At 39.6% G+C, this 15,610-nt stretch overlaps 1 long non-coding RNA gene across 3 annotated transcripts in view; it reads left to right on the forward strand.

Moving 5' to 3' along the window:
• The window catches only part of LOC108552747 (uncharacterized), a 104,488-nt gene that overhangs the window by 19,622 nt on the left and 69,256 nt on the right, over window positions 1-15,610 (forward strand). Inside the window, exon 1 of one of the 3 annotated variants that reach the window (XR_001890586.1) lies at window positions 13,005-13,111. The exons of the other annotated variants lie outside the window; for them this stretch is intronic. This is a non-coding gene — a long non-coding RNA (uncharacterized LOC108552747). Of the gene's footprint in view, window positions 1-13,004; window positions 13,112-15,610 lie in introns of those variants that run through there. 3 annotated transcript variants of the gene reach the window in all.

Raw genomic sequence — 15,610 nt, forward strand, 5'->3', positions numbered from 1 at the left:
TAAAAAGGAAAAAGGCTGCGGTATTTATAGCAAATTCTTGCGACCTTGTGACGATCTATGAGCCATCCACTTCGGATCTGTCAAGGTTTCTTTGTAATAAAAATATATCTATTAATTAGTGGAGTAAGAATATAGAAGGATTTCGTGTGACACATGCTAGCTCCTCTTCTGTCTGACAGGATCTGAAAGTAAAAAGGGAAAGGCTGGGGTGATTATAGAAAATTCTCTCAGTCTTCCTAGGATCTATGGGCCATCCACTTTGGATCTGTCAAGGTTTCTTTGTAATAATAATCTGTCTATCGTATAGTAACGATATAGAAGGATTTCGTGTGACACGTGCTAACTCCTCTGCTATCTGAAAGGACCAGAAAATGAAAATAAAAAGAAAGAAGGCTGCGATAATTATAGAAAATCGTCTCAATCTTGCTAGGATCTTTGGGCCATCCACTGTCAATCTGTCAAGATTTATCTAATAAAAATATGTAGGATATTTCAATGGTAACACCTTCGCCTAGAATGTCGTGCGAGACTCGTAGTAATAAAATCACGAGTTTGGTTAAACACGACTTGGGTGCGAGGCGTAGCTTCTAGATGGAACCTAACGTAAACAAAACACAGGTCAGGCTCGCGGTGAATTTCCGTCGACGTGCTTGTGTCTCAGTTGCGAGTTATTCTTCGCCAGGTTAGGACGAAATGACTCGACGCGTGAATCGTTTTCCTGTTGATCGTGCCACGTGCCATTGGACCTTCGCAGTCTTCGAACGAGAGCTCGGTTAGTAATATTTATTCTACATCCTTACAATTTTTTCACTATTCTAAGAAAAATTTAGGGTGGGTGATAGAGTGGTCCTTCACCAATAGTAGAGGATCGATTCCAAGGGTTTCGGTGGGCATACAGGAGACACCTGCGTAATTATTTGGTCAAGGAAATTGATAATTTACATAGCTCGAAAAATAGTAATTTAGACGTGCTTAGGCGACATTTAACGATTATTTTCATTAGTCAGGCTCGTGCTTAATTGTCGCCGGTGTCTCTCTGCCTCGGTTACGTGTTATTCTACGCCGCGTTCGCGTGAAACGGCGCACCGTATGACCGACCCTGTTGTTGATTATGGCACACGCTATTGGAACTTAAATCGTAGGACAAGTGGTTAAGAGACAGTATAAAACAGCGAGTGTTAGGTGTAAGAGTGAGGTCAGGGAAGTCAGCGAATGTTAGAGTATAGCGAAAGCTCAACCTCTTGTATTCCAATTGCATCATTGTTTATCAATCAGTATAGTATCTCCCTAATCTCGTCCTCTACAAATATATTTATTAATTATAAAATTATAGTACAGCTACTCACGTATATATAGCGAAGTAACGGTATAGAACAGTGATGACGAATCTATGTAACACGTGTGTCAAATCAGAATTATTTATTTTTATATTTTAATAAATAAATATATTCAAAATATATTTCTTTTTTAATAAAGCAACAAATAGTGCAAAATTAGGAATATTTCTAGATATGACACACTACTCGAGTTGAGCTAGGTTTCTTTGTGAATTTTGAGATACCATGTTCAAAAAGTTAGGTTAGGTTAAGTTAGGTGTGACACAGTATTCGAGTTAACCTAGGTTTCTTCATGAATTTTGAGATATCGTGTTTAAAAGGTTAGGTTAGGTGTGTCACAGTACTGTAGATAAATTAGATTTCTTTGTGAATTTTGCGATTCTGTGTTCGAAAGGTTCACCATCGCAGATATAGATCTACCGAAAGAAGAGGTCTTAGCATGACACATGCTAGCTATTCTGTTGCCTGAATAAAACTGGAAATAATAAGAAAAAGGCTGGAATATGTGAGTTTGCTGTTTAACAATTATATATTTATTCCAAATTATAATATACACACGTCACAAAAAGATTACAACGATTAGGTGTGTGTGGTGAAATTTCTAGGAAAAAGGCTGGAATATGTGAGTTTGCTGTTTAACAATTATATACTTATTTTAAATTATAATATACACACGTCACAAAAAGATTACAACGATTAGGTGTGTGTGGTGAAATTTCTCTTAATACTATTATTATCTCGTCACTGTTCGCTTTCACGCTTTTCATAACAAACTGACTCTCCTCGCAACATATTGTTTGTATTACCTCTGACCTATAACTATTGCACAATACCGCGCATTCTAGATCTTCCACTCACACTTCCAAAAACACACATATCTACATTCGTGCCATAATTCAACTTCACACACTCGCATTTACACTAATAAAACCAAATCCACAGAATAGTCATAGAGTAGAGTAGTTTTCCTCCTGTCACTCGTTATGGCAACACCATAGACGAGTAGCACGTCTGGTGTTCGCTTGCCATCCAACAGAATCCAGCTCCACAGATAGACTTCCTCGTCCCAGAATCTGCCAATTAATTCCGCATTCGGAAGAATGGAGTGGTCGGTCAATTTTTCAGAATTTACTACGACTTTAGCCAGACTTTACTCCCATTTTTTCTCCCCTCTCGTCGCGGGAGAAGAGTCCCCGTGTTGACACGGGGTAAACTTTCTTGGCTCGGCCTCTGAAAGCGATCGGCCGGCTCTGGATGCCGAGTAAATAAACGGCGTGCATCACCGGCAAGCCGCGAAGCATTATTAGCGTCGGCGAATTTGAAAGTCATCGATATTCCGTCGTCACCCAGGCCCAACCCCTTTTTTCGGACTAATGAAAGTCAAATTCCTCGGCCCTTTCTTGCCAAGATGTTTGCCGGCCTTCTTGGGACAATCGGTCCTCGTGGATTCCGCGTTAAAAGGAAAATGGAGTAGAGCTCATTGTTGTTCGTCGGTCCTTTCATGGGCCAGGTCGAACAGTTATCCCACGCGAGAGATAATCGACGATATGATACTCTCGTGTCTTCGATTTTTCGATTCTTCCAGCACAGGAATTTTAAACAGCTCTGTATACTAATTATTCTCCGTTTCCATATATTGGTAATTGTTGTAGTGAAATTAAATAGTGAAGTAAACTCTACATCCTAGCGATGTAGGGGCTGATCAAACGTGATCTGCGGATATGAAGAATATTCAGCAATTGGTAATGGAAACAGTCAGTTCGCGGATTATTCCGCGCTCGGTGATAGGCGACAGTTGCAGCTCGCGGATTATTCCGCGCTCGGTGATAGGCGATAGTCGCAGCTCGCGGATAATTCCGCGCTCGGTGATAGACGACAGTTGTGGCTCGCGGAATATTCCGCGCTTGGATGCAAATGGATGAACCACTTGCGCTGGAAAGACGTGTCACGCACGTTGTAATGCTTTTGTCACAGAATCCCAACGACGTGGTACACACGTCGTTAGGCAATTGTTACAGAAATACTGGACCGTTCTGGTATACGCGGTTGTGAATTTCTTGCCACCGCAAGTGGTTAAGGATGGACCTCCTTTGTTCATCCATCAGGATCGCCGCTTGGCTCAAGTGGATCGTCTCTTCGACTCGAGACTCCGGTTATCGCTGCTAAGTGCTCATAATTCGCCGCCTTATTTTTAACCAGAGCTCGCACGCTTTTCCATACCCTTACACCTTTAACGATAATATTTTTCCAAAGTTTCCGCGGGAATTGCGGAATTTTTCTATCCGCTGGAGGTTTCTGGTCTCCCTGTAGGTTCTCCGGAGGAAGTTTCTCCTCGCTGGAGCAGGGAGACAGAGAATGACGGTACCGATGTCTCGTATCACGGGAAATGACTAATTGGAGCAACGTTTTTAAGCCGTGCATCGGGTGAAACAAGGCAGTCGGCACGACAGGGAGCCGTAAAACACGCGGTTAAACACGGCTTCCATTTACAATGGCGTCGATGCTGCTCGTAAATCGGCGATCGCGTTTAAGGCCGATCGAACTCCGCTGCTAGCTAGCCATACATGGCCGCGAAAGTGAAACGAGCCTGTAGGAAATTCACGATGCTATGCTTCGGACATCGCACATGCGAATCGGGAGCTGGAATACTTAAGCAACGTACTATTAATTGCCATTAAGCAGGTGCTACTGGGAGAATGCGATTCTTGCTGGAAATCGGCCTGGCGAGTGGAGTAAGGGATTAGAAAAATCGAATGAATATCGTGAAACTGGAATTAAGATCAAAATTCAAATTCGAATTGCATCATAATAATTAATAATAACGCGACGAGTGGAATAAGAGATCAGAAAATCGAAAAAATTCACAAGTATCGTAAAAGTAGAATTAAGATAAAAATTCAAATTCAAATTGAATAATAATAATTAATAATGGCATGGCGAGTGAAATAAGGCATTGGAAAAATCGCAAGAATTTACTATATCACGAAGATAGAATTAAAGTAACAATTCAAATTCGAATTAAATAATAACAATTAATAATGGCGTGACGAGTGGAATAAAAGATTAGAAAAATCGTAAGAATCGACTATATCGCGAAAGTAGAATTAAAGTAAAAATTAAAATTCGAATTGAATTATAATTAACATCGGTGTGGCAAATGGAATAAGGAATTAGAAAATTCAAAAGAATCGACGATGCAGCGAAAGTAGAATTAAGATAAAAAGTCCAATTCGAATTGAACAATAACCATTAACGATCTATTAATTTTCGCGATTCGTTTATTAATTTTTGCGATTGTCAATTGGATAATTCAAGAGATTTTCGATATTGCGAAGATTGTGTACCATAATACCTGCAATGCAAGATCCCAACCACCTAATCTGGTATCCAATTTATGGTCAGCCAACTGGCTAGGTCGCTGTCGCTATTTTCAAAATCAGTAGCCACCGTCCACTGGTGTGAGCAAATCAGCGACGTTTTTGCCGCAAATCGTTAACCCCTAGTGATTAATTGGGGACGTTTCCGGTTCCAAGAACTTCCCCGAGCAGTGTCCACCCTGTGGTTAGTCGGTGACCAGTGTTCACTTTCTCCAAAATCGTTCCTGGGGAATACTCGATCGCCATAGACATTGTCTATGGTTGCGGTGAGCCAATAGCCAGTCAGCCAATAGTGGTCACTTTCTCCAAAATGGTTCCAGATGAAGGGGTCCGCGAATGATTTCTAAGAGGTCACTTCCGGTCTGCAGTTACGGTTTCCAGCTTCCATCGCTGATCCACGATATCTGATCCGCGATTGCCTCTATAAAATTGACAAATTTAACCTCGAGAATGATCCGTTAAACGAAAAACGGTATAAGAAATGAGAAAAGTATAGCGATCGATCGAACTCGCGAGTAGAGATAAAATTGCAAGTAGATCGGAATTAGAGAAGAAACGTTGCGGCGGTAAAGGGATGCTAAGGAGGAATTCCAGCAATGCGAGGAAAAAGGCTGGAAAGGAAAAAATGGAAAAGGAATTCCGACGAGGAAGAAAACAAAGCGGAGACACGAATAACGAGGACGCGTTTTCATCGAGTCGTACCGCGATTGCGACGGTTTTTGCCTGTTCGATGGGAATACAGGGATACGCGAAATTGAATTTCGACGAAGTGGAACAGTGCATCGGGGAAAGGAATCTCGCGAGGACCGTGCAATCGGAGCCGCGGACTCTCCGTTGACAGGCACCAGCGATTACGAATTCCGTGCGACGTAAGAATGCTGGCCACGGGATTGCAGCGTTTTCGCGATACGCGCCGGAAAACCGGTGTCCATTTAATTCCGCTCGAACGTGGCGTGCCTGAGAATCGAGTACGCCGCCTGTGTTCCCTCTGCTCCCGACCTTTTCTGGCGAAAATCCACGAGTCACGGATGATTACGGATTCGTGATGAAAGGAAAAGGCGCCAGCGACTTTTCTATTTTTATTGCGAATTTTTCAGCGGTTTACTCTGGTAAACAGCGTCATCTTCGCGCAATTACGTCGAAGATGTCGATCTACGAGACGGGGATGATTAGAGAGAGATTTGTGACAAAAGAAAATTGATAGCCTGTCTTCTATGTAAATTTAGGAAGAAAAATTCGCGAATTTTTCGTATTCGGATAATTTTCATAAGTACCAATCTCTTCTCGCAATTCGATCGAGAATATCGATCTACGAGTCGCGGATGATTAGGGATTCCTAATGAAAGAAAATTGGTAGCCTGTTTACTATGTAAATTTTGGGAAAAATATTTACTATTAAAATTCGCGAATATTTCGTATCGGGATAATTTTTATAAGTCAGCTTGGTACCAATCTCTTCTCGCAATTCGATCGAGAATATCGATCTACGAGTCATGGGTGATTAGAGATTAGTGACGAAAAAAAATTGGTAACCTGTTTTCTAAGTAAATTTAGGAATAATATTTACTATTAAAATTCGCGAATATTTCGTATCGGGATAAGTTTTATAAGTCAGCTTGGTACCATTCTCTTCTTGCAATTCCATCTAGAGTATCGATTTAGGAGTCAGGAATGATGATAGCCTGTTTTGTATTTTCTTTAATGGATTTTCTGCAAATTTAGGAAGAATATTCGCTACTAAAATTGGCAAATTTTTCGTATCCAGATAATTCTTATAAGCTTGGTACCAATCGCTTCTCGCAATTCGATCGAGAATATCGATCTACGAGTCGTGGACGATTAGGGATTCCTAATGAAAGAAAATTGGTAGCCTGTTTCCTATGTAAATTTAAGAAAAATATTCGTTAATAAAATTCGCGAATCTTTCGTACCGGAATAATTTTTATAAGTCAGCTTGGTACCATTCTTTTCGCAAAATTCCATCAATGGTATCGATCTACGAGACGGGAATGATTAGGGATTCGTGACAAAAGATAATTGGTAGCCTATATCCTATGTAAATTTTGGGAAAAATATTCGCTATTAAAATTCGCGAATCTTTCGTATCCGGATAATTTTTATAAGTCAGCTTGGTACCATTCTCTTCTCGCAATTCCATCTAGAGTATCGATTTGGGGGTCTCGAATGATGGTAGCCTGTTTTGTATTTTTTTAAATGGATTTTCTGCAAATTTAGGAAGAATATTCGCTTTTAAAATTGGCGAATCTTTCGTATCCAGATAATTCTTATAAGCTTGGTACCATTCTCTCCGGGTAATTTGATCGAAGATATCGATCTAGGAGTCACGAATGATTAGACTCGTGGCGAATTTTCTCCTTTATCCTACAAATTTTCTACAAATTTCCTATAAAATCAGAAAGTATCGTCGCACTTAAAATTCATAGATCTTCGTACAAACATAATTCCCATAAATCCAATGATCAGAGAGACTCATAACGAAAATATCAGATAACAGCAAATTTTCTACCCTTTCCCTATTTCTACCTTTTCCCTACCGATTTTCTACAAATTTCCTATAAAATCAAAAAATATCGTCACACTTAAAATTCATAGATCTTCGTACAACCATAATTCTCATAAACCGAATGATCAGACACTTGTAACGAAAAGATCAGATAACACCGAATTTTCTACCTTTTCCCTACCGATTTTCTACAAATTTCTTATAAAATCAAAAAATATCGTCACACTTAAAATTCATAGATCTTCGTACAATCATAATTCCCATAAATCCAATAGTCAGAGAGACTCGTGACGAAAGGATGGGATAACAGCGAATTTCCTACCTTTTTTCCGCAAAATTCCAGAATTATCGTCGCTTCTAAAATTCGCGAATCACGGTATTAGGGTAGTTTTCATAAATCAGCCGGTACCATTCTTTCCATAAAACTGGACCATGACATCTCTCTTTCCGTTGGCGAGCACTTGTGGAGTCGTTGATCACGATGAGCCGGAATTAAATTCTTAGGACTTACACGCGTGGTCGTGGCACACACGTGGGTGTTGCGGATTCTCCGTGTCACGTCGATTACCAGATTTCTCTCGGCCGCCACCCTCGCGCGATACGAAAGTGCGGAAATTCAGAAATAACCGAAACTCCGGCCGCGTAAATTTAATTACCGTGTCGTTACTTCGTTCCGTTTCATTTTCCACAACGCGATCAAACCCGGCGACCATTAGCCCGATTGAATTATTTATATTTCCATGTACCATTGCACCACGTTTAATTATTAAAGCATACGCAAACACAGGGATAATTAACGAAACGGGGCTAAATTTCATCGAATTTCGTAAAAAGCGCGGTTACGTATGAAAGTTAAGAAACGAGGTAATTATTCCTCTTTCGAGATACGTACAGTAGCTCGCGAAAGTATTCGAGTGTTACATTTTGAAAGAATTCTTTAATCAAAAAATTCGCGTGCACGTTGAGCGTAACGAGTTAAAGGGCGAATAATTTCTTCGTAAAATCGACGATTAAAGTTTTACCAATTTTTTTTATTATTTAAACAGACGTTTATAGGGGAAAATTTCTAGAGTAGATTGAAAGAGCATTGAAAATGAAATATTTATTATTTTAGAAGCTTTTCTGTATCACATGTCACTATAAAGTTACATTAAAATGGAAAATGACTTCGAGGGGGTGAAATCAACGATTAAGGTTTTACCAATTTTGGTGTTTCTTAAACATTGTTTCTTCTCATATGCAGAAAGTTTTATTGTAGGGTTAAAGAGCATTGAAAATTAAATATTTTTTATTCTAAAGCTTTTCTGTATCCCACGTCCTTATACAGTTACATTAAAAAGGAAAATGACTTCGAGGGAGTAAAATCAACGACTAAAGTTTTACCAATTTCTATATTATTTAAATAGACTTTCATAGGGGGAAATTTCTAGTATAGATTGAAAGAGCATCGAAAATTAAACATTTATTATTTTAAAAGCTTTTCTCTATCCCACGTCCTTATACAGTTACATTAGGAAGGAAATTGACTTCGAGGGGGTAAAATCAATGACTAAAGTTTTATCAATTTCTATATTATTTAAACAGGCTCTGATAGGGGTGAATTTTTAATATAGGGTGAAAGAGCACCAAAAATTAAACATTTTTTATTTGAAAAGCTTTAATCTATCCTTCATCCTTATATAGTTACATTAAAAAGGAAAATGACTTCAAGGGGGTAAAATCAGCGACTAAAGTTTTACCAATTTTTTAATTATTTAAACGGGCTTTGATAGGGAGGAATTTTTAGTATAGGGTGAAAGAGCACCAAAAATTAAACATATTTTATTTGAAAAGCTTTGTTCTATCCCATATCGTTACCCTGTTACATGCAAAAGAACAGGTATAACAGGCATGTAACTTTGAATAATGACATCACCCACGCGAAGTAACATCAGCGAATAAAAAAATTGCACCACGTGTAACTACGTTGGGGTTTTCGCATACGCGTATACTTCCATTAGAATCCGAATTTTTCAGAGCATTTCCTCGAAATACGTATAACGTTCGAATATTTTCGCGAGCCTCTGTACCTACAGGCACTGGAGTATCGGAATGCTCGAATTACTCTCAAGAAGGGAGTCTAAAATCCGCGGTTCGCCTTTCGTCGAGAAACTATCGTATCACGCTATACTGGGCTATAATAGCCGCGATATACATAATTATCGTTTCGAATACTTGGATTTAATATTAATATTGATGCATTACTCGTTAAATCGGTCGAATACTTCCGCGTATGAATGTATAATAGCCTCTTAACGGTCGTGTTAACGCGGTTTCGATTTTACATAAAATTCTTTTATCTCCTGTTAACATGCTCGTATATTATTCGCGAAAAAACCAGTTTCTTCGTAATTCTTATCGCGATACGTTATTAGGCGTATCCCTCGCGAGATCTATAATAGGAGAGCCAGGATTTTCGACCGATTTTCACGGAATAACACAACGATTCTCAACCCTTTCGCTACTACGGGTGACTATAGTCACCGGTTATGAGACGCCATCTACTCAGGACGGGTGACTATAGTCACTGGCCACAAAAATGAACCCTTTTGCTCGTACGGATGACTATAGTCACCGATCTACACACGATGGGTGACTATAAGCACTGGACACAAAAATTAATCCTTTCGTTCTTACGGGTGACTATAGTCACTGGTTATGAGACGTCACCTACACACTACGGATGACTATAGTCACTGGCCACAAAAATTAACCCTTTTGCTACTACGGGTGAGTATAGTCACTGGTTATGAGACGTCACCTACGCACGATAGATGACTATAGTCACTGGCCACAAAAATTAACCCTTTTGTTATTACGGGTGAGTATAGTCACCGGTTATGAGACGCTATTTACTCACGACGGGTGACTATAGTCACTAGCCACAAAAATAAACCCTTTTGCTCGTACGGATGACTATAGTCACCGATCTACACACGATGGGTGACTATAAGCACTGGGCACAAAAATTAATCCTTTCGTTCTTACGGGTGAGTATAGTCACCGGTTATGGGACATCACCTACACACGATGGGTGATTATAAGCACTGGGCACAAAAATTAACCTTTTCGTTCCTACGGCTGACTATAGTTACCGGTTATGAGACGCTATTTACTCACGACGGGTGACTATAGTCACTAGCCACAAAAATGAACCCTTTTGCTCCTACGGGTGACTATAGTCACCGATCTACACACGATGGGTGACTATAAGCACTGTGCACAAAAATTAATCCTTTCGTTCTTACAGGTGACTATAGTCACCGGTTATGAGACACCATCTACTCACGACGGGTGACTATAGTCACCGGCCACAAAAATTGAGTATAAAATTAAGACGAGTGCAACTGTTCTGTTTAGCTCTCTTCGCAAAGAATTTCAAGTGCCATTGCAATGATCGGTTTCTCTTTTTCTTTTTCTTTCTTTTCAAAAGACTTGGTCCCGAATGCTAAGTGCATGTCAAAGTGTTAACATGACCATATCTTATTGACCTAATCAGTATTCCTACTCGTATTTCTCCATTACAAATATTTTACAAATACTTCCCTGTGAAGCCTATTTTTAATTCTTATATACAATTTTGGGAAGGCAAAGAGTGGGAAGAAATTCGCGAATGGCCGATTTTTCTGCCGCGGTCGTTGCGATTTTACGCGATTCCAGGCTCCCGACCATAACTTTCCTCTTCGTGTCGTTCCCTGCCCGACTCGCGGTCCGTGGCTCGTTCGTTATGCTTTCTTTATCCCTGGTCGTGCGTTTAACGAGACAATTCGCGTCTCGAGTCCTCGCGGCGCGACGCCTCGAGGATTTTTCTTTCGCTTCGATCGCGTCTCGCCTGGATGCCGCTGCAAACCGCCGTTCTGCGAACTTTCCTCGAGGAAAGTGCAAAGAAAAGCCGAGATCTTGGCAGGACACCGCTTTTGACAGAATGTAGCCTTTAATCGCACCGTATCGTCTCGTTGGCCCTCTGATTCCTTCAATTCCGTGACTAAACACAAATCTCGTCGGGCTGTCGGCGGAATCCGCGTGGCAATTTGGTCGGTTGCGTGCGGGCGGTCGTTTTTCGCGATGGCGGCGATAAAATCGCGGATAACCGACGAGAGGGGAAGCACCGTCTATGGGAATGGCAGCAGTCCCGATTAATCAGAAATTAATAGGGTACAAGTAACGCGGCAAATTTACGCGCAAATGTTTTCACCGGTGATTAATATTCGCCGGCGTGAAAGGGGCGACCAGGGCCGTATAATCTGCTCGCGTCGATGTTAAATTATTTCCTCTACGTTTCCATTACGTTTCCATCGATTCGATCGGTCCTTTGCCCCGCTGTCGTTTTTATTTCGCGGATAAGCCGCGGTTGCTCTCGAATGTTCGTCCAGGGTAGCAGAAATTAGGCGAAAGTTGAAATTATTCGTGGAACGAAAGGGAAACAGCTAAATGCTTCTAGGATCGAGTTATTATCGTGATCATAATCGTGGGAAGTGTCACGGAACAATTACTGCAACGTCAGAAGAGCAACGTTCTGTCAATTCTCAAATAGAGACTAACGCGGATAACTGTATATGAGCTCTTCACTGCACAAATCGATTAACTCCAGTTTTTGCAAAATCTAAAATTTAACTGTCAAAACATTTGGTATAGTCATAACTTTTTATATTTAAGATATTTCAAAAAGTGGTGTTCATCGATTTGTGCAGTGAACAGCTCATGTATGTATAGTTATGGAAGCTGTATCGTGCAGAGAGACTCTTTATTCGTGTCTTGATGCGAATATATATATGTGAGACTATATGTTAGGGAAGGGGTACGTTTTGGGGAAATATTGGTTGACACAGGATTGGCTGTCAATGGACTTAGTTTTGTTTCGGATGACTTGTCATAGGTTTAGGATTTGTACTAGTAAAAGGTTTGAAGAAATGATAAGATGATACACGTTGACTCAAGGTTGATTTCTGAGTCATTAGTGCACTTCGGACGTTGAAATATTGGTTGACACAGGATTGGCTGTCAATGGACTTAGTTTTATTTCGGATGTCATGTCTCAGGTTTGGGGCTTGTATATGACAAAGTAATAGGAAAAGATTTTCAGGGATGATAATCTATAATCCCTTAACTCAAGGTTGACTCACGAGTCAGTTGATCACGGACGATAAATTCGACTTGACAGCGGCGTGGTTCGTACAGTCGCGAGACGTGTCTGAGACGATGAAAGTGGCGCGGATGAAAAAGCTGGGAAATTAGATCGCTCTCGTGTTTCTATTTAAACACCGGTTTTCTAAAATCAGCTCACCACTGGCGAAATTAGCAACAATTTCACCGTCATTCGCGCAGGAAGTATCTGCTACGTGGATCGATCGTTTGTCAAAATTCCGTCATGTTTCGTTTCTTCGTTTTCCATTTGCCTGGCAAGCGGCATGAAAATTAGAATATTTACACACAGCGTGCTCGGTAATTAGAATATTTACGAGCTGATACATGGCACACCTGTAATCACGCGTTATCGCGATTCGCTCGTGCTATTTCCACGTAGTTAGCGACAAAGGACACGGATAATCTTCGCGATAATTTCGCGAAAAATGCCGGTAATACGTTTCTGGATATGTATGGTAATAAACGTTCGAGCAGCTCGTTGTGGCCTTCGACTACTTATCTTTCACGCCTGCTTATCTGCCGCCATATTTCACTGCTTTATAAGCGCCTCGTCTTTTTTCCCTGAGAAAAGACGACTAGTCTAATGGCGATCGGTGCCATCGCTCTGCTACCGTTTAAGATCGTGCTCCTGCGTGCTTGGATTTCGCCAAAAATAGCTCGTTTTTCGGGGGGATTCCTCTTCGATAACAGTGAGTACCGCAATTTTTAATTCGACGCTTATATTTAGATTCGCTTCGGAGCCCGGCGAGTTTTTAATCTCCGCGGGAAGATTGAATTTTTCGGTGATGAAGTGGTTTATTTCCGTGCTTTCTAATTTCGGACCTAGCTTCTACGATTTTTCTGGCTGGCGTTCTAAGATTGATTTCTATTTCATTCCCACCGGATGGTTCAATTTTCCTGGCAATGACACGGTTTATTCCCGCGATTTCCAAGTTTCAAATAATTTCCGCGCCAAAGGTTCAAAAATTACGTAAAATTCGCGGTCGACGTTGAGATTAGGTGTTAGGCATTCGTTAACTTGTTGCAATAACAATATGTGACGGTAACGAGTTTAACTCGGCGTGACTTTACAAAACCGAACATCGTAAAGATAAACTGTGCTCGCGTTAGGCTACAATTATACTTAACGTATCTTAACATGCTCAAAGTTTGTCTAATTTTGTCACGAATAAAGTAGTTAGATAATAATAATAATAATAATAATACCTAATGATACAAATATAGAGCAAAAGTACAAAGAGAAAATAGAAAAATACATACCACTCACCGAAGAAATTAAAAGAACATGGAAACAACAAGAAGTACATGCAATACCCGTCATAATATCAGTAACGGGAATAACATTACACACATTCGGAAAGCACCTAACACAGCTAAAAATATCGACATACATCCACCATGAAGTACAGAAGGCAACTATATTACACACGTGCAACATCACAAGGAACTTCCTCAGTGACATAAATTAAACACCAAACTGGATCTGGCAGTGTCTCGTCCAGTCGCTGGAAACCCCCGGGAAGGGAGGAAAAAAAAATAATAATAATAATAACAATAATAATAATGCTTTATTAACGGACGGAAGTCCTTTGGTATACAATAAATATAATAAAATGAAATATACAGTAATAACATAGTAGTAAAGTAGTACAAACAGTAATGGAATAAAAAATAATTAACGAAAAGGAGAAAAAAGAACAAACGAAAAACTTAATAAATAAATGGTTGAGGTCTAGTTGAGCCTTGAAATAGATAATAGCTAATTAAAATTAAATTTTCCGATTCCTCGTAATCGAATGGTATACAATAAATATAGTAAAATGAAATATACAATAATAACGTAGCAATATAGTAGTACAAACAGTAATGGAATAAAGAATAATTAACGAAAAGGAGAAAAGAGAAGAGAAGAAAAATTTAATAAATAAATGGTTCAGGTCTAGTTGAGCCTTGAAATAGATAATAGCTAATTAAAATGAAATTTTCCGATTCCTCCTAATGGAATTTTGTCGCAAAGGGGTTGAAATCGATTAATTCTCGCGATTTTCCGTGATTTTTTACTCCGACTAAGTACCAAGTACGAGGTGTACCTCGTCGAAGTGCGAAGTTTACGAAGTTTCGTGGCAGTGTCCGCAACAGCGAGAGAAAGGACCATTTTATTGCCGTTTTTATTCGAGGAACTTACCACCACGGTTGTGATCGATGGTGATCGTTTTGTTTCCGTGAAAAAAAAAAAACATTCGCAGCGGCGATGCCGATTTTTCACCTTGGTTCATTTATTCCTTCCATTTTTTCCCTCGTGCAAATCGATCGATTTCGCGTTATCGTCGAAGTTTCAGCCGCGTTTTCGTTTTAATTCAACACCGTTGCACGGCCTATTTTTCAGACCGGCGATTGCTCGATTAATCCCGCGGCCACGTTCCGTTTCCGCATATTTCATCGATCAAGCACCCCGATCCTCGCAACCTTGTTCCCCCGAATCGTCGGAGATACGTCTTAACCGGTGAAAATCGAATAATTAACGGGAGAAATAAACGGGATGTTTGTACCCTCGAAGGTACTTTATATTCACTTAGGTTTTCGAGAAAAGGGACAGTCGATTCGCGGAAACCAACCCTTGTCAGGCGAATAAATTAACCTAATGGGTGTTTCAAAATTTACGCAGGAAGTAATTTTGACAGAAAACGCGGGTTTTTAATTTAAAATTGTAAATTTTTTATTGGGTCATAAAGTATGCAGCAGTATACTCTTTAGTATAGTACGCTTACTATAGATTAGTATCTTAGTACGTTAGGATTTTAGTATTTTAGTGTTTTAGTATCTTAGTATCTTAGTATCTTAGTATCTTTGTATCTTAGTATCTTAGTATCTTGGTATCTTAGTGTCTTAGTATCTTAATTTGTTAGTATCTTACATTGTCAATATCCTAGTATTTTAGTATGTTAGTATCTTAGTATTTTAGTGTCTTAGTATCTTAGTATCTTAGTGTCTTAGTATCTTAGTTTGTTAGTATCTTAGTATTTTAATATTTTAGTATCTTGGTATTTTAGTATTTTAGTTTCATAATTTGTTAGTATCTTAGTATTTTAGTTTGTTAGTATCTTAGTATCTTAGTATTTTAGTTTGTTAGTATCTTAGTATCTTAGTATCTTGGTATCTTGGTATCTTGGTATCTTGGTATCTTGGTA

This window comes from Eufriesea mexicana, unplaced genomic scaffold, assembly GCF_001483705.2.
Source record: "Eufriesea mexicana isolate 0111107269 unplaced genomic scaffold, ASM148370v2 scaffold7917, whole genome shotgun sequence".
In the NCBI taxonomy this organism is placed as follows: Eukaryota; Metazoa; Arthropoda; class Insecta; order Hymenoptera; family Apidae; genus Eufriesea; species Eufriesea mexicana.